This window comes from Ursus arctos, unplaced genomic scaffold (assembly GCF_023065955.2).
Source record: "Ursus arctos isolate Adak ecotype North America unplaced genomic scaffold, UrsArc2.0 scaffold_26, whole genome shotgun sequence".
NCBI lineage: Eukaryota > Metazoa > Chordata > Mammalia > Carnivora > Ursidae > Ursus > Ursus arctos.
The window spans coordinates 30,844,450-30,860,975 of NW_026622941.1; the positions used below are offsets into that span (position 1 = coordinate 30,844,450).

The window sequence follows — 16,526 nt, forward strand, 5'->3', positions numbered from 1 at the left end:
AAGTATCTTGGCCTCAGTTATCCCATCTGTAACCTGGGACAATAGTGCCCCACCTCACCTAGTGGCTACAACGATTAAAGTGTAGTAATATAGGTACAGTGTATAGCATAATAACCTATTATTGTAGGTAAGAATTGATTCCTATAATCAGGACAGGCTATAGGCACAGCTCAAATTTTCCTCTGCTATCTAACTACTTACCTTCTATTTTTCTCTCGCTTGCCTCCCCCACTAATGTCATGCTTGCAGAATTCCGTTAAATCTACTCTCAGTTGGCTTCCAATCAGGAAGAAACTTGCATCACCTAATACTTGTTTCCTCACCAGGTGAAGGAAAATTCAACCAAACAGAATGGAGATGGTATTTGAACTTGACCTTGAAAGAAAGGTATGGTCAGCTAGCACAATGGGTTGAGTCATCAACTGTTGAGAGAATGGACAATTTCAGATGTCTTAGTCCATTCAAGCTGCTTGCTATGCCAACATAGCACAGGTTGGAGGGCTTAAACAACAAACATCCATTTCTCACACTTCTGGAGGGTCAGAAGTTCCAGACCAACAGGCCAGCAGATTCAATGTCTGATGAGGGTCTGTTTGTCCTTATTCACAGACAACCATTTTCTCACTGTGTCCTCACACAGTGGAAGGCGCAAGGAGCTCTCTGGGGTCAGGATACCAATCCTATTCATGAGGGCTCTGTATGTGACCTAATCACCTCCCAAAGGCCCTACCTCCAAATACCATCATATTGGTGGTTAGGATTTAACGTATGAATTTGGGGAGTGAGGCACAAACATTCAGTCAATGGCAGCAAACATGAGAGAATATAGTGAGGTGAGGGAAATTAGGTGAGAAAAAAATTGAGACCCAATTACTATTAACAAAAATATTACTAAGAAATTGATGTGTTTGATGACATCAGCTTTTATTATTTTATAGATGTTAGTATCTAATTATAGGAGACACCTGGCAACAGTGTATGGCAGGATTGGCACATGGTGCCCAAGTAGATTGAGTACTGGATTAAGTACTAGAATGAGATCTGAATTCCAGTTCCGCTACTAACTTAGTTGTGTAATTTTCAGCAAGTTACTTAACACACTCAGTCTTCACATTCCACATATGTAAAATGAGTCAGTTGGCCATTCCTTTAGCTCCGTAATTTTTCAAAAAGGATATCCATCATGATCCTAGGGCAGAACTACCATTTAGAAAATTTCCATCCAATAAGCCATCTTTTAGAATGACAAGGAGGAATTCCAACCCCTTTACCAACTTTATCTGACATCCCAAAACTGAATTTATCTGTTGTAACAGGAAAAGGCCTGTCTTAGCTCGGGCCACTATAACAAATTACCATAGGCTAGGTGGCTTACAGAACACACATTTATTTCTGACAATTCTGAAAGCTAGGAAGACCAAGATCGAGGTAGAGAGCCCTTTGCAGAACACTGCATCAGCGGAGAGAGAGAGGTCTTGTCTCCTATAATCCCACCATGACATCCTCACCCTCATGACCTCATCTAAACTTCATCACTCTCCAAAGGTCCCACCTCCCAACACCATCACATTGGGAGTTAGGGCTTCAGCATATGAATATTGGGGGGGGGGGCACACATTCAGGCTATAGCAAGGTCCCTTTGAGGTACTCACACACTCTCCTCTTCACAGCTCCCTCAGGGTCTTCCTCAGCTTTTCTGGTACATGAAGGAGTGATGGGGGGGGGGTATAAAGAGCTGGTCAGCTCAGTGTAACACAAGACACTGAGGTGTAATTCCTACACTAGAGCTCCTGGCCAGGTGGTCAAGGCTTGCCTTGGTCAGGCCTACATCACAGTTCAACATCATGCTCTGCCCAGTTTTGCTTTCTCCTCCTTCCTTTCACAGGCATTGATCCCTAATAAACATTTTGCACCTCATGTTCCATCTTGGTGTCTAATTCTATTAAGCCAGTGCAATGGTGAAATGAGAGACAAGTGCAATTAGAAAAGACAAGAGTTATTCTCCATGACATAGGACAAAGTAATTTGGACATTTGAGCTTTCCAAAAGGAATGCCATACCCTTACATCTTTTTCTGGTCTGAAAGATGATCTCCTTATTGTTCCATGTTACACAAAGATTTTGCCAATTTACAAGTCTCACTGAAGACTGTTGATGGCACCTCCAGGATTAACTATACCCAGAGTTTTGGATACCATCCCAGTTCAATAAATACAGCAGTTTTATTATTCTATTTGTAACTTTAATTTAAAACATTTGTCGCCACTCTGGCTTCTATTGGGCTTTGGTACCAACTCCACCCTGCTGCGCAAGCGCAGACGGGTTAACCACGCTCAGTTTCATCAGACTAATGACTTCATGCACCATCGCCAACGACATGATAGAGGATATTACTGCCCTCTGGTGGAAATACTCAAGATTACTCTAACACCGTCTCCTAAAGAAGGGATTCTTCGCAGGGGGCTTGAGGTGGGGCTTGGAAGTGAGGAGTCAAAATATGAATCCAGAAAACGATTCCCATTTCTAGGTCTTCACATTCACTTGGCTGTGCATTTGCCTAAATTTCCACTTTCTTTCCTTCTTTCTTATCCTTATCGCAGAGTCTGCCATCCTGAAGTCTTTAAAAGATTGGTCCACTATGAGCTGGAGCTGATCATCCAGTGTATTTATATATATATTTTTTAAGATTTTATTTATTTATTTGAGAGAGAGAGACAGCCAGCGAGAGAGGGAACACAGCTGGGGGAGTGGGAGAGGAAGAAGCAGGCTCCCAGCGGAGGAGCCTGATGTGGGGCTCGATCCCAGGACCCGGGATCATGCCCTGGGCCGAAGGCAGATGCCTAACGACTGAGCCACCCAGGCGCCCCCATCCAATGTATTTAACAACAAAGCTTTCAATCGCCTTTTCAGTTAAGAAAAAAGTGAGAAAAAAAAAACACCCTAAAAACAGCAAAGTATTAAAAAATGAGTTGTATAGACAACTATTTCTACTTGAGTTCTTCAAATAAATTCTATTTTCTGGGGATCTGCCAATAGAAAAACATTTGAATTGCTATTGCTTTGTCTCCTCTGTACTGGATAATTCCATTAAAATAGGGAATAAGGATAAATAATTTATGTGCCTGCTTTGCGTAAGTGTCTGGGTGCATATATTTCCTTCACATGTGGGTGAAATAGCATAGAAGTCATGCTGATAATTCAATTTTTAAGAACCTCTGTTGATTTCTTCAATCTATTCTGCTTTCTTAGTATAAAGAGAAGAATATCAAGCAACCATCCCTTGAACTACAGAGAAACAGTATACAAAAATGGTCAAATCTGACTATGGACCAAGAAGACAAACAGGTTTCAACTTTGACTCTGGTCCTTAACTTCTCTGAGCCTTGACCTCCTCATTTGCAAAATAAGAATAATTATACTTTAAAAAGTTGTAGTGGGGATCAAATGAGATAATACACGCAGAGCTGAACACAGTAGAGGTACATATTAAATGCTGAGAAATTCGCTGTTATTATTTCTTGTCAACTGAAAAGGAATGCATTTATTTTAAATAAGTCAAAAAATTCTAACTTCATTGGTCTAGGCAGAATTCACCCGAGTTAGTCATCTATTAAGATGTCCTAAATAGGTTATTTTTCCAAAGAGATCCCTCAATCTGCTCCAGCTCTTCTTTTACTTCTGAATCTAGCTGTTGTCAAGTCCTTGGGACGGAGACCTAAACTCACTTCTAAGCCCCACTTCAAGCTTGACCTGTCAGATTTCTCTGGCCTTTTCCTTGATTTCCCCAGCTCTTGCAAATATGCACTTGTTTCCAACCACACCATACACTCTGGTGGTTCAACTCCCTCTGTGAATTGTTTAAGAGCTAATATTTTGTCCATATTCATGAATAGATGGACACAATATTGAACAATGGTCATTTCCTATTAAGTGAATAATGAATGAATGAATGATTGTTATTTCCTATTAAGCGAAAATGTTTCCATAAACCTCTCCCCTGTCAATTAGGTGACAAAAATCCCTGAAGGATTGGAAGAGAACTTGACCTCTACTGAGTCACCAAAACTCCTCTTTCTATAAAAAGATGAATGGAGTAATCTCAACTAAAAAAAAATCAGAATGATGATTTAGTCAACTTGACCAGGTGCAATCCAAACAGAACCAAAGGGCATCACCTTGAGAAAGGCAATCCCATCCCCTGAGATTCTGAAACTTTGGTTCACCAGGTTATCGCAGCTTGATTTACTCAAGGAAAAGGCATAGGTATAGCATACCAATTTTATCACAAGTTTATCTATGTCATAGTTACTACAATCATCACATATCATAAACACATATCTTTCTACAATATATCAGTTTGAAAAGTAATACTTTTTAAATAAATAATTGTTAAAATAACTATTTAAAATAACCTATTACAATATTAATATAAATAAAATCTTTACAGGTTTCTGAATACTTGGGAATACTTCTGTATTGAATATTTATCAATACTTGAAACACCATAGGCCTTTAGATTATCAGTATTACAAATGATATAAATTCTGCTTTTTATCAAATAAAAAATGAATTTTGTTGATGACATATACTGAAATATTAAAAGGAAGCTTAGGTAATAATTCCTAGAGCTCTAGTAATAAAAAAGGGGAGGAAATTTTTTAAGGGAAGAAGAAGTAACAAATTATTCATGATCTTCCTTCTCTTAGAATAAAATATACGTTCTTGGTTTCTATTCTTTAGCCTAATTTATATAATAACTAAGTATTCTTCCTGAAGTGAACTTAGTAGATCTGATGTTTTTCCTTTGTTTATTTGTTTTGAAGAAAAAATATCTGGGGTGCCTGGGTGGCTCAGTCAGTTAAGCATTAACTCTTGGTCTCGGCTGAGGTCATGATCTCAGGGTCAAGAGACCGAGGCCTGCTTCAGGCTCCGTGCTCAGTGCAGAATCTGCTTCAGATTCTTTCTCCCTCTGCCCCTCCCGCTCATGCTCTCTCTTTCTCTAAAATAAATAAATAAATAAATAAATAAATAAATAAATAAATAAATAAATAAATATTTTTTAAAAAATCCAGCTTAGTGCAAAACACGTTTGATTTTGAAAAGCTTTAAGAGAATAGAGCTACCATTTGAGTACTTTGTAGATGTCAAGAATTGTGCTAAAAATTTTACAGCATTATTTGATTTTAAAATTTACAGGTATTATTTGATTTACTCCTCAGATCAGGATTACTCTTGCTGTATTCTCTTCACTATCTTAAGGAAGATTATAACACCCAAAGTCGCATAAAAATTTTATAGCAGGACTCAAGCCTATCTGATTTTAAATCTGTCTTTTAGTTGGTAATGTAGAGCTTCCCAGAGCTCAAGCTGCATGTCAAACAATCTACAAACTGTACGAATAACCGATGACCCAGCATTAATGTCCATCCCATTTTCCCCCTCTACTGGCCCTGAGTTACTCATTTTCAAATAACAAACTCTGCATTTCTCATGACTTTGACTTACAGGTTGTAGGAGGAAAAAAACACTTTAAATCTCAGTTCAAAATTATTTCTTGAAGGAGCTTCCAATTAAGATCACAACTTCTTGGGGCACTTGGGTGGCTCAGTCAGTTAAGCCTCTGACTCTTGGTTTTGGTTCAGGTCATCATCTCGGGGTTCTGGGATCGAGTTCCGTGTTGGGCTCCACACTCAGCAAGGAGCCTGCTAGAGGATTCTTTCCCTCTGCCCCTACCCCTGCTTGTTCCCTTTCTCTCAAATAAATAAATAAATAATCACAACTGCTTTTCAAATAGTATTCAATATGCAGATAAAGATAGAATTTGAAATATAGACTTCCCATATCCCCCACCTTCCTTCCTAGAGTCGCCAAATTTTACAAACAGAAATTCAGAATACTCCGTTAAATTTAAATTTCAGGTAAATAAGGAATAATATTTTAGTGTAAGTATGTTCCACACATACACATATGCATATGTACTAATACTAAAACAATCCTTTGTTGTTTATCTGAAACTCGAATTGAACTGAGAATCCTGTATTTTATCTGGTAACTTCCTCTACGCTACCCTCGGCCTCGCATCAAGTTGCTCAGCAGAGCCCTCCACATATCGCTAGGATCTCACCTAATGATTTTTTTCCTTCTTCCATCAGTGTTAAGGGGATGTTCTGGGGAATATCTGGGAAGACAGTGACGATCTATTCACTGAGTTACACAGCAGAACTAATGCATGGATACGGTGGAAACCCCCTGTACTTCACCGGTAAACTCTAGTAAGACAAAAGCTATTTTGTGATATTTAAGTTGAACGTATATGTTCTACTATCCCATTTCACCACAGATGTAATAAAATAAACCCCAAACTAGCCTTACCAGAAAATAAAGAAAAAAAGATTTGGTACATAGTCTGAGTGACTCATATTTTTTAAAGCAGTCTTTTAAACGTAGATATCAGCGGGACTTCCTAGAAAAATCCGTTGCAGTGTTGCCCAACACCAAAAGTTGCCATTTTATCTTGCAGTAGTGAAATGGTCATCTTGCATTTTATCGGGCTTTGTTGGGTAACGATACACAAATACTCATCAAATCTCAATTTTTAAAAATGACCAAAACTGACATGATTTGTTTATTGAAGGAAAGGCAATTTTGGTTTTGGAAGATGATATAAATTTAGATTTCTCTCTTAGTAGTAAGCAGTTCCCAAAGGAATCAGATTTCCTAAGTAAATGTCAAGTGTGCTCTCTAAAGCACTGTTAATCAAATTATGTAATTAAATATGTGCTGCACTCCGACATATTGGATTTTGGGCCATTTTACAAAGCAAAGCTTTCCTCCTGTAGAATGTAAACGAGTTAATCAGTGTGAATGCAAAGTAACAAGACTGTTTTGATGTGGCTCAACGGAAGTGTTCTCCTTGTTTTCAGGGGGCTCCAGTAACATATCATTTTTTCATGTTTTATATGGGTCCATGCCAGTCAGCCCATAAGGGGAGGATCTCAGAGAGGCTTCCATCAGCAAGCAAGCTATGATATGAACCACAGCAGGTGGCTAGTCAGGTTGGGCTGCTAAAACAAAATCGTATCGACTGGGTGGCTTAAACAACCAACCATTTCTCATGGTTCTGGAGGCTGGGAATCTGAGATCAGGGTGCCAGCATGGTCAAGTTCTTGGTGAGTGCCCCCTTCCCGGTTTACAGATGGTCATCTTACGGCTGTGTTCTCACATGACAGAGAGAGAGCTAGCTAGCTCCCTGGCCTTTTCTTATAAGGGCTCTAATCTCTTCTTGGGGGCTCCACCCTCATGACCTAATCTCCAAATGCCATCACAGTGAGGATTATGGTTTCAACATATGAATTTGCAGGGGGTCAGGCATGGGGAGGGAGACACACAAACATGTAGCCCATAACAGCAGGTATTAGGTGCACTATAATATAAAATACTTCAGCACAAATGTGGTATTTAGCACAACTGTGATCACAGATGTGATATTCTTCACATCTTAGTTTAAGTAACATTCTAGAAATAGTTTACTGTCCTAACAAGGAAGTCGCACACCAGGTCTGATCAGCCTGCATTTAATCAGAAATATCTATATGCCTGAGGTTGCTACTATAAGACTTTCTGCTATCATAATCTCCAACTGATACCAAGGGCTTGGTTAATTCATAAATAAATTCTAGGAAAAATTTTGGTGAAAATTTGTGGACTGTTAGATAACAGATATTCAAAATAGAGTTCTCAGTGATGAAACCAAAATATATGAATTGGCTAGAGGAATTGACATCTATTTCAGCCCTCAAATAAATGCTAGAATCTAGTGGCTCCCAAAGATTGATTTTATAACAGAAGTGGGTCCAGCCACTTAGTTAAGAGTCTGGCTGGCTGATGCTGATTGTAAATCTAACTGACTTTTGCCTTCAGAATATTGTCACAATTACCTTGAGTAAATATTTCATGCTCAGTTTCATCAGAACACACAAAAGAACAGAGAGCTCAGAATTTATTAAGTGTACAGAACAGATAATATGAATCATTTCATATCTGCTTATTAATAAATGTTTGTTTAGTGGACGTTTGTATGCACGATAGCATTTGGTCTAAAGTTTACTTTCTTTATAACTTGATAGGGAGGTTGGGAGGTGGGGGTGTGGTTAACCCTGACCACTTCTAAATACTAGTTGCTACAGTTATTTACCAAAGAGGATCTCATGGTTGTACTGGACCAAATTGCTTAGGCCAAGTCATAGCAATAGACATGCCCAGGGATAGGACCTGCGCACTCAAATTTCTGGGGGACAAAGAGATCCTAGTCCAAACTACCAGCTTCCTTCTTTTGCCAGGAGGTCTGATTATGTCTTTGGACTGTAACCAAAATACCCCCTAGCTTCTGCTGGACTTTCCCAAAAGCTAAAAAAACAATTAAACAAACAAAACCAAGTTTTAAAGTCAGTGTGGATTCAATTTGCCCTAAGGCAATACAGAGTAAGGAAAACACAGCCAGGGCATGGGAAAGGTTTACGGACAAGAATCATCACTTCCCCTTTCTATAATCCATTGTCAATGCTCCATAGGATTTCATCATCTTCTTTCTTATTTACCTAGAGTTTGTAAACTCATTCTCTTAACATTTCTCCATATTTCACATCCCTTCATTTAAAATAAGAAGGGGAGGGGGGCACCCGGGTGGCTCAGGTGGTTAAGTGGCCAACTCTTGATTTCTGCTCAGGTCACGATATCGGGGTAGTGGGATGGAGCCTGTGTCAGGCTCCACACTCAGCATGGAGTCTACTTGAGATTCTCTCGTTCTCACTCTCCCTCTGCTCCGCCCCACCATTTGCATGGGGGAGGGGGGGAAGAGGGGGACGCGCGCATGGGCATGCTCTCCCTCTGTAAATAAGTCTTTAAAAAAAAAAAAAAAGAGGGGAAGTAACAAAAGGTCTCAGTTATCCAGACTGAGCAGTAAAGACTTACTTAGACATAAAGAACAAAGCGAATATGAGAAAAATCTTGCATTTTCCAGTATTCCTCCTCAAAATATATCATTTTACCCTTTAGAGTACTTCCCCTTCCTACAGATCCCTTTAGAAGGTTTAAGGAAAGAGGTGAATTATACTGCCATTTGCTCCCTTCAATTCTGTTCTTAAATGGATATAACTTCGTAAAGCAAAAAAAAAAAAAAAAAAAAATCAAAGCAGTTTTGGAAAGGAACTGAGGTCTGCACAGTTATACCATAGTCCCACCCAGAGCAAAAGGAAGGAAGGAGTGCTGTCTCTCTTGCTAAGACAGGCCAAGAGGTGGGTGCTGACCCCTTCTAGTCCTAGCCTTCTTTCTGTTTTTCTCAGTGGGGGTTAGGGTAGGTGAAGAGAAGAAGAGTATATCACAGTGCAAGTATTTTATTTATTCCTGTCACCCTCTTCCCCTACCCAGAGATGATCACTCTCTGCTGATAACTGCCACAATTAATTCTGCTCCAAGCTAGCTGATGTACAAATCGGTATATCCAGTTAACCCCTGGACACGTCATTCCTAATTTAGCACCCTTCAATAATTTTTCAAGGATTTACATGGTCTTAAGAATAAAGTTTTAATTCCTTAAAATTCAGCACTCGAGACCCTTCACGATCTGGACCTTGACTCCCATTCCAGTCCTGGCCTCTATGTCACTCCTTCTTGTCTTGCCTCCTCCCCCACAATAACATAGTACCCGCTGGTCCAGCCACGCTGAACTACCTACAGGTACCTAAACATCGCACTCCTAGACCCCTCTTTGCCCTTATGCATGGACTTGTCTCCTCTGCTCACAATGCCTTCATTTTTTTCTTATAGCCCTTTGTTCTTTATTTATAAATTTATGTGACTCCAAGTAATGGAATTTTGATTCTCAAGTCTTTCTTGGACATTTGTACTAACTCTGAATCCATATTGGTGGATAATAGGTGATAACTACAGGTAAACTCTAATCTTTTAATCCTTATTTTACCATGGGATAAAAATGGGGGGAAGGTGAAGAAGGTATAGGAGCCATCGGGCACAATTCATCCCCACAAACATGAGAAAAGTAAGTGCTTTGTTACCATCCCAGACACGCCTTTCCATATAGCACTATTGCCACCCTCCATCCCCCAGATTATGCAGTAAAATCTCAAACCCACTTCTCCAGCAGCCTCTTCATCACAGAATGTGAGACCTGGAATGACCTTAGAGACCATCTAGTCTAACTCCTTAAATGAAATTGTGATTTATGTCCCTTAATACTCTTTTAGGGGAATACAAATCTCACAGTAAATGCAAATCTCATAGTAAATATTGTGATACTCAAAAGTTGGACAATTCCTAATAAAAATTAAAAATTCCTGGAAGTCAGATTTTCTTGGGCAAAGGGAAACAACTATCATTTTCTGAACGATCCTGTTTAATAACAAAAGCTTTAGCCTTACGTGTTAAGATACCTTAGAGTTCACTGCTCTCTCTCCTAAGAATCATTTCAACAGGCCTGAGAATGGCAAGCCAGGATCAAGCTTAAGGTAGAGAAGCTCTCCTTGCTCCCCAGGAAGGTCTTGCTGTAAAGCCTTTATTAAATGAGTTAGATCTTAAATAAAGTGGGCACTTAAGCACATAGAGGGACTCACAATTCCTGGAGTGTGGCTGAGCTCTTCCAAATATTCCAGGTTATCAGAAATCCTCTCCATTCCAGCATCAGGAACATGCTTCCAGAGTGTGTTCTTGCTCTGATGAGTCTGCCTGTCAGGTCCAAGCAGCAGTTTATTTCCAGATCATTGTCTGAGGATGGGTTAATGGAGGAGAAAGGGAGAGAAAGACAAATAATTGGACCAAGCACTCAGACAGGGAAGGAATTCACCTCAAGGCTTTTCTGGTTATGGTCAAAGCACCTGCAAATCACGTCTCAAACTTTCTTACCCATGTTTCATTTCTCCCTTTTGAAAAGAAGTTTCTCCATTGTTTACTTTGGATTATGCAATGCGTTTGGTAAATACTCTTCATGGAAGGTATAAAGAAACAGTGCACACGTGTGTGTGTGTGTGTGTGTGTGTATGCACACTTATAGGCTAGCACTTACATAAGTCACTACTTCTGAGCATCAATTATAAACTGTCATATATTCAGAGATTCCCAGAACGAGGCCTCTGAGAACGAAGATGGTGACCTATATAAAGCCCTCACTAGTGCCTGACCTCATTTAGCCTTATCCATGAGAGTATTACAGAAGCTGCCTGCTCATGGATGTCAGCAAAGAACAGGGAATGCTTTAAAGGATAGGCTTCCCTATGATTATGTTTGCTTCCATCTCCCACCACCCAATAACCATACACAATCACATCCATAACATAGAGCTCCATGTTTATTTGTGTCAGATTCCATCAGGGTTCTAAAACTTGTTCTCAAAAGCATCTTCCACATTAATATTAGAGACTGTGTCTACTTTATTCACCATTTTACCCCAGGTACCTCCCACAATACCATCTGCCCATGAAAATTTATTGAATAAATGAATGAATAAGGGAATACATTTATTTCTAGATCAGAATTCTAATCGTTTGTATTTTATTTCTCCTTTTCTATGTTGTGCTATTCATGATGGATTTATTAGTCTTTGGGGAGTTATCAGTACTTTTAAGCTGCATCGTTTTTATTAAAATAATACACATTCATTGTAAAAAAAAATTCAAACAAAACAAAGCATACAGAGAAGACAGTTTAAAATAACTTGGCAGCCATCAAACCAGGTCTATGGTGAGCATTCTTCCAGACATCTCTCTATGGAAATACATAAATATGTAATATGTTTTATATACATGTTATAGGCATGGCTCTACATATATAAAAATATAATGTATTAGTGACCATTTTTCTAGATCTTTCTTTATAGAAAATATGTAAATATAAAACATGAATTGTATAAATATACATAAGTTTGTCTAGATATCTCTTTATGGAAATGCATAAATATGTAAATATAAAAAATGCTATTTTATATCAATGAGATTCTTCCACTTCATATATTTGCTATGTTTGTTTTTCTCAACAGTACATACTAGGTGTATTTCCATGCCAATAAACATGACTTGTGCCACGTAATGTTGAGAACACGTTCCTGTCTTCCTTCAGGCTGCTATAACAGAGAACCACAGACTGGGTGGCTTTACATGACACATTTATTTTTTATGGTTCCGGAGGCTAGAAGTCTGAATCAGAGTTCTGGTGAGAGCCTTCTTCTGTATTACCAACTTCTCCTTGTGTGTTTACACGGCAGAAGAAGCAAAAGAGCTCTCTGAGATCTCCTTTATAGAGCATTAATCCCATTCATGAGAATGGCCCCCTCATGCCCTCATCACCTCCCAAAGGCTCCACTTCCTCATACCATCACATTGGGAGTCAGGGTTTCAACATAGGAATTTAGGAGTTTGGGAGATACACATTCAGTCCACCACACTGCCCTAACAGACTTGCGAAACTGCTGAGGGGCCGAGGGGTGGTGTTAATCTCTCTGGGACCAAGTGTCCTAACTAGGAAACAGAGTAGTAGCAGCGTCTGCTCGTAGGATTTTTGTGAAAATCAAATGAGCTAATTCATAAAGTTTCTAACATGATGCCTCACATCCAGTTTTAACTAAAATAAAATAATAATTGCTAGCCTGCATTTTTTTAAAGGAATTAATGACATCACAATAATCTTCCAGATTGGTTCTCATGTTGTAATTTTAACTTTTACAGATTTGAATTCCCAACTATCAGTATCTGACAGGAGGCCAAATCTCGTGCTTAATATTGTAGCTAGAAAATAGAAAGCTTTGCTAATGGTATTATCTATGAAATATGATAGAATTTTGAAGTTAGGATATTTGGTTGAAAATAAGAAACATCCGATCCTAACTAGAAGAGAAGAAGATGAGGAAATTCTTGGTTCATGTGACTGATAAGTTCTCCATTTTCTGTCTTGCTTTACCCTTTGCTGTAAAAAGGAGAAAAGATGGCTATCAACAATTCTAGGTGTAGACCATCCTTACAACTAACCATCCCAGTAAAGAGGACTCAATGTCATAGTAGTTCCAGGACTACTCAAAAGGAGGTTTCTAGTAATCTTAGTTTAGTTCATGTGTCAGTCTCCTGGAAGGGTGTATATGAGTGTTTGTTGGGCAAAAGGACAGATTAACCTAAACCATAATGATTGGCCTACCAACAGGGGAGAGTTCGTTCCCCCAAGGAGATACAGGACAGACAAAAACCTACTCACTTGTACCCGATAGGGGTCTACTCAATGCTAATATACCTTAAAATCTGAAAAAATGACCGAGACATTATGAGATAACTTGATGTATGTGTGTATTATTTTTAATAAAATAAAAATGCAAGAGACCAAATAAAATAGGTAAAAGTTATGAGACACTTGTCGTGTGTCATATCAGACACTGTTCTAAGAGTTTACTTATAGTAAGCAAGAAGTAAGTTTCCATTTTTGAGATGGGAAAATTGAGACACAAAGAAATTAAGTAAAGTAACATAGCTGTGATTTAAATCTAGACAGTCTGACACTAGACGCATGTCCTTAACCATTGTGCTACTTATTACTCCTTTCCTGAGATTGATAGGAAATTCTTAGATGAAATTACTGAGATGACATTTAATCATATGTGAATTAACAGCTGTGCTGGTTATTTTCTGTTCACTGCTCCAGGTAGTGCTTTCCATATAGGAACCCTCTCTGGGCCTCCCCTTGCTCCTTCAGGCCTAGAAGTAACAACTTCTTGCTGGTACTAGCCCGTATTTCACTCTCCCCTGTTGGTGTCCCTCCTGCTGTCCCACAGCTCTGGAGAGTCCCTTTATGAAACTCCTCATTACTGAGCTTGATAGCACCATCTCTTCTTTTCTATTTCCTATCTGATATAGCCCAACAAAATTCTGTGAATACTTACTTGAATTTGAAAAAGGATGTCCATTACAGCACTCAAATACACAGCATTTCTCTTTGCATGGAAAGATGAATCATTTTTATATAAGATGGGAAAAAACTAATTTTAAGACTATAAAGCACAATTTTGTTACAAGAATTATTTTGCTATTTTTGGATGGGCTCCTTGGGGTTAATAAATCTCTTTTTCAAAATACAGCTCTCTTTTTGGTGGTATTTCTATGTGGACAAATTAATTTGAACCATGTATCATACCACGACCTCTGACACTAATACTTTATGGTCACATAGAAGAATGAAATGGGCTCTTGCTTCTAAATTTTGTGTTTTCGTAAATTGTGAGAATGGACAGTTGTAAGAACAATCCTGGGAACTAACTTAAAGCAGTTGGTCGTGTACAGTTTTTAGGTTCTGGGACAGAGAGTGCGATCTGTCCACCAAAGATTTAGGTTCCCCATCCACAGGCGTCTGGCAGTTGGAGGAAGCAATTGGCGATTGAAGGCTTCTTCCTGGCCAGGGATCACATTTTTGTAGCCCTCTTACATCCACTTAACTTAATTCTGGTCATGGAACTACAGATGGAGGTATTGTTTGGCATTAAAAACCTCCCACACAATTCCTCTTTTTACGCACTGAATGTTGACACTCAGCACAACCTTGAAAGCCTCATGCCTCCACCCGAGATGCTCGATTGTGTGACGCAGAAGCTCCTCCCACCTCTAACTAGCATTCGTACTTGACATGAGTGAGAAATGAACTCCCAGTGTAACTCCCTGACATTGCTAAGTTAATGTGCTAAGTCAGTTAGTGTTACTCTTAACTCATACCAATTCTTTTTTTTTTATAAGATTTTATTTATTTATCTGACAGAAAGAGAGAGAGCACAAGCAGGGGGAGCAGCAGAAGAAGAGGGAGAAGCAGGCTCTTTGCTGAGCAGGGAGCCCAATGTGGGGCTCAATCCCAGGACCCTGGGATCGTGACATGAGCCGAAGGCAGATGCTTAACAGACTGAGCCACCCAGGTGCCCCAACTCATGCCAATTCTTTACAGAAGATAATGGTAGTTGCTAGAAAATGAGCTACTGTTCCATAACCTTGCTGCTCTGTTACCAGGAAACCAAGTCTGAGATCAAATTCTGCCGCATGTATTAAACCAACGTTCCTTAGCAAGCAGGAACAAAAATAATTCATATAACCTGTTTGGTAAGCTCAATAGATCCCAGGTCTCTTTACGTGTTCCAACCGCCACTTTTCATGAAAGTTTTACTGAAGGCAGTCACAACAACATGCCATAGCAGGATTCTTTCTCCCTGTGGGGGAGCAGCATCAGAAACCAGAAATCCTCTATATCAGTGGCTAGGCACAGGACCACACAGAGCTCAAACCTTCTAATGTCTAGGTTTGCCACATTAGTACCCTCTCTTCATGCACGAGCATATCAAAAATATCTTAGCCAATCCTCATATCTTAAATACATTTTACTCCAACAATTAGAGCCCATTTATAACATGTATGTTGCTAGTTATCAAGTCATCAATTTCACCAATCAAAACCCATTTCTGACATTAGTATGCAAATCAGCAAAGCTTCCAGCGTCAATCAACATGACAAATCAACACCTCTAAAGTGTGGCCTTTCTGGTATCATGTTAGCTGACCAGGCTTGGACTGAGACTTCAAGTTTTGAAGGGGGCGTAGCTTAGCCTAAGTATTCCACACAAGAAATCCATTGTACAAAGGCCTTCTAAGAAACGGCGGATACCCTAACAGTAATACAGCAAGCCTGAGGATGGAGTGGAAGTATGGATCCGTGTCTGCCACAGATCCTCTTCCAGCACCCTGTACTTACCCCAGCATAATGCTTCCGAGGCTATGTCACTCTTCTGTAATTACTACTGTCTCCACTAGGCTGGACAGAAAACAAACACTGTCTATGGTGTTAATGACTGTTCTCCAGAACCTAGTGTAACACCTGGCACATAGGATTTATTCAGTAAATACCGGTGGAAATGTTTAATGAAATTTCCGTGAACTGAAATAATACAGGAACATCTTCCTGCTAAGAAAGGGAGAAGTTAGGAGAATGTGCACTTACCTTTCCCTAAAGTGTGTCTTCCCTGTAGTTTTTCTTCATAAAGGGGACATAGTAGGGGCGCCTGGGTAGCACAGCGTTTGAGCGGCTGCCTTCGGCTCAGGGCGTAATCCCGGCGTTCTGGGATCGAGCCCCACATCAGGCTCCTCCGCTATGAGCCTGCTTCTTCCTCTCCCACTCCCCCTGCTTGTGTTCCCTCTCTCGCTGGCTGTCTCTCTCTCTGTCAAATAAATAAATAAAATCTTTAAAAAAAAAAAGGGGGGGGGGACATAGTAAAAAGAATACCAGCCCATTGCCTAAGCCTGGTAATTGTTCAATAAATATTTAATGAAAGAATAAAACGCACTTGCCTCTGTTTTCTGACAGCACTCTCCTTGAACCTTTATTAAAGCGAAGCTGCCATGTTACAGCCCACTCAAGTGTGCAAAGAAAATGATGAGGGGGTGTGGCACTGGCCTTGAAGCTCCCACTTCTTGTGGTCTTGGGTCTCCCCTGCTCCCCTCCTCCTCT

The 16,526-nt window shown here is 39.6% G+C and overlaps 1 long non-coding RNA gene across 13 annotated transcripts in view; it reads right to left on the bottom strand.

Annotated features, from left to right (window-relative positions):
- The window catches only part of LOC130544860 (uncharacterized), a 103,474-nt gene extending 87,242 nt beyond the window's left edge, over positions 1 to 16,232 (bottom strand). For 12 of the 13 annotated variants that reach the window (XR_008961528.1, XR_008961526.1, XR_008961527.1 and 9 more), the window contains exons 1-2: positions 16,020 to 16,232; positions 10,629 to 10,779 (exon numbers count right to left, since the gene is read on the bottom strand). This is a non-coding gene — a long non-coding RNA (uncharacterized LOC130544860). Of the gene's footprint in view, positions 1 to 10,628; positions 10,780 to 15,773; positions 15,983 to 16,019 lie in introns of those variants that run through there. The other variant, XR_008961532.1, reaches the window with a different exon arrangement.
- Positions 16,233 to 16,526: the final 294 nt, after the last annotated feature.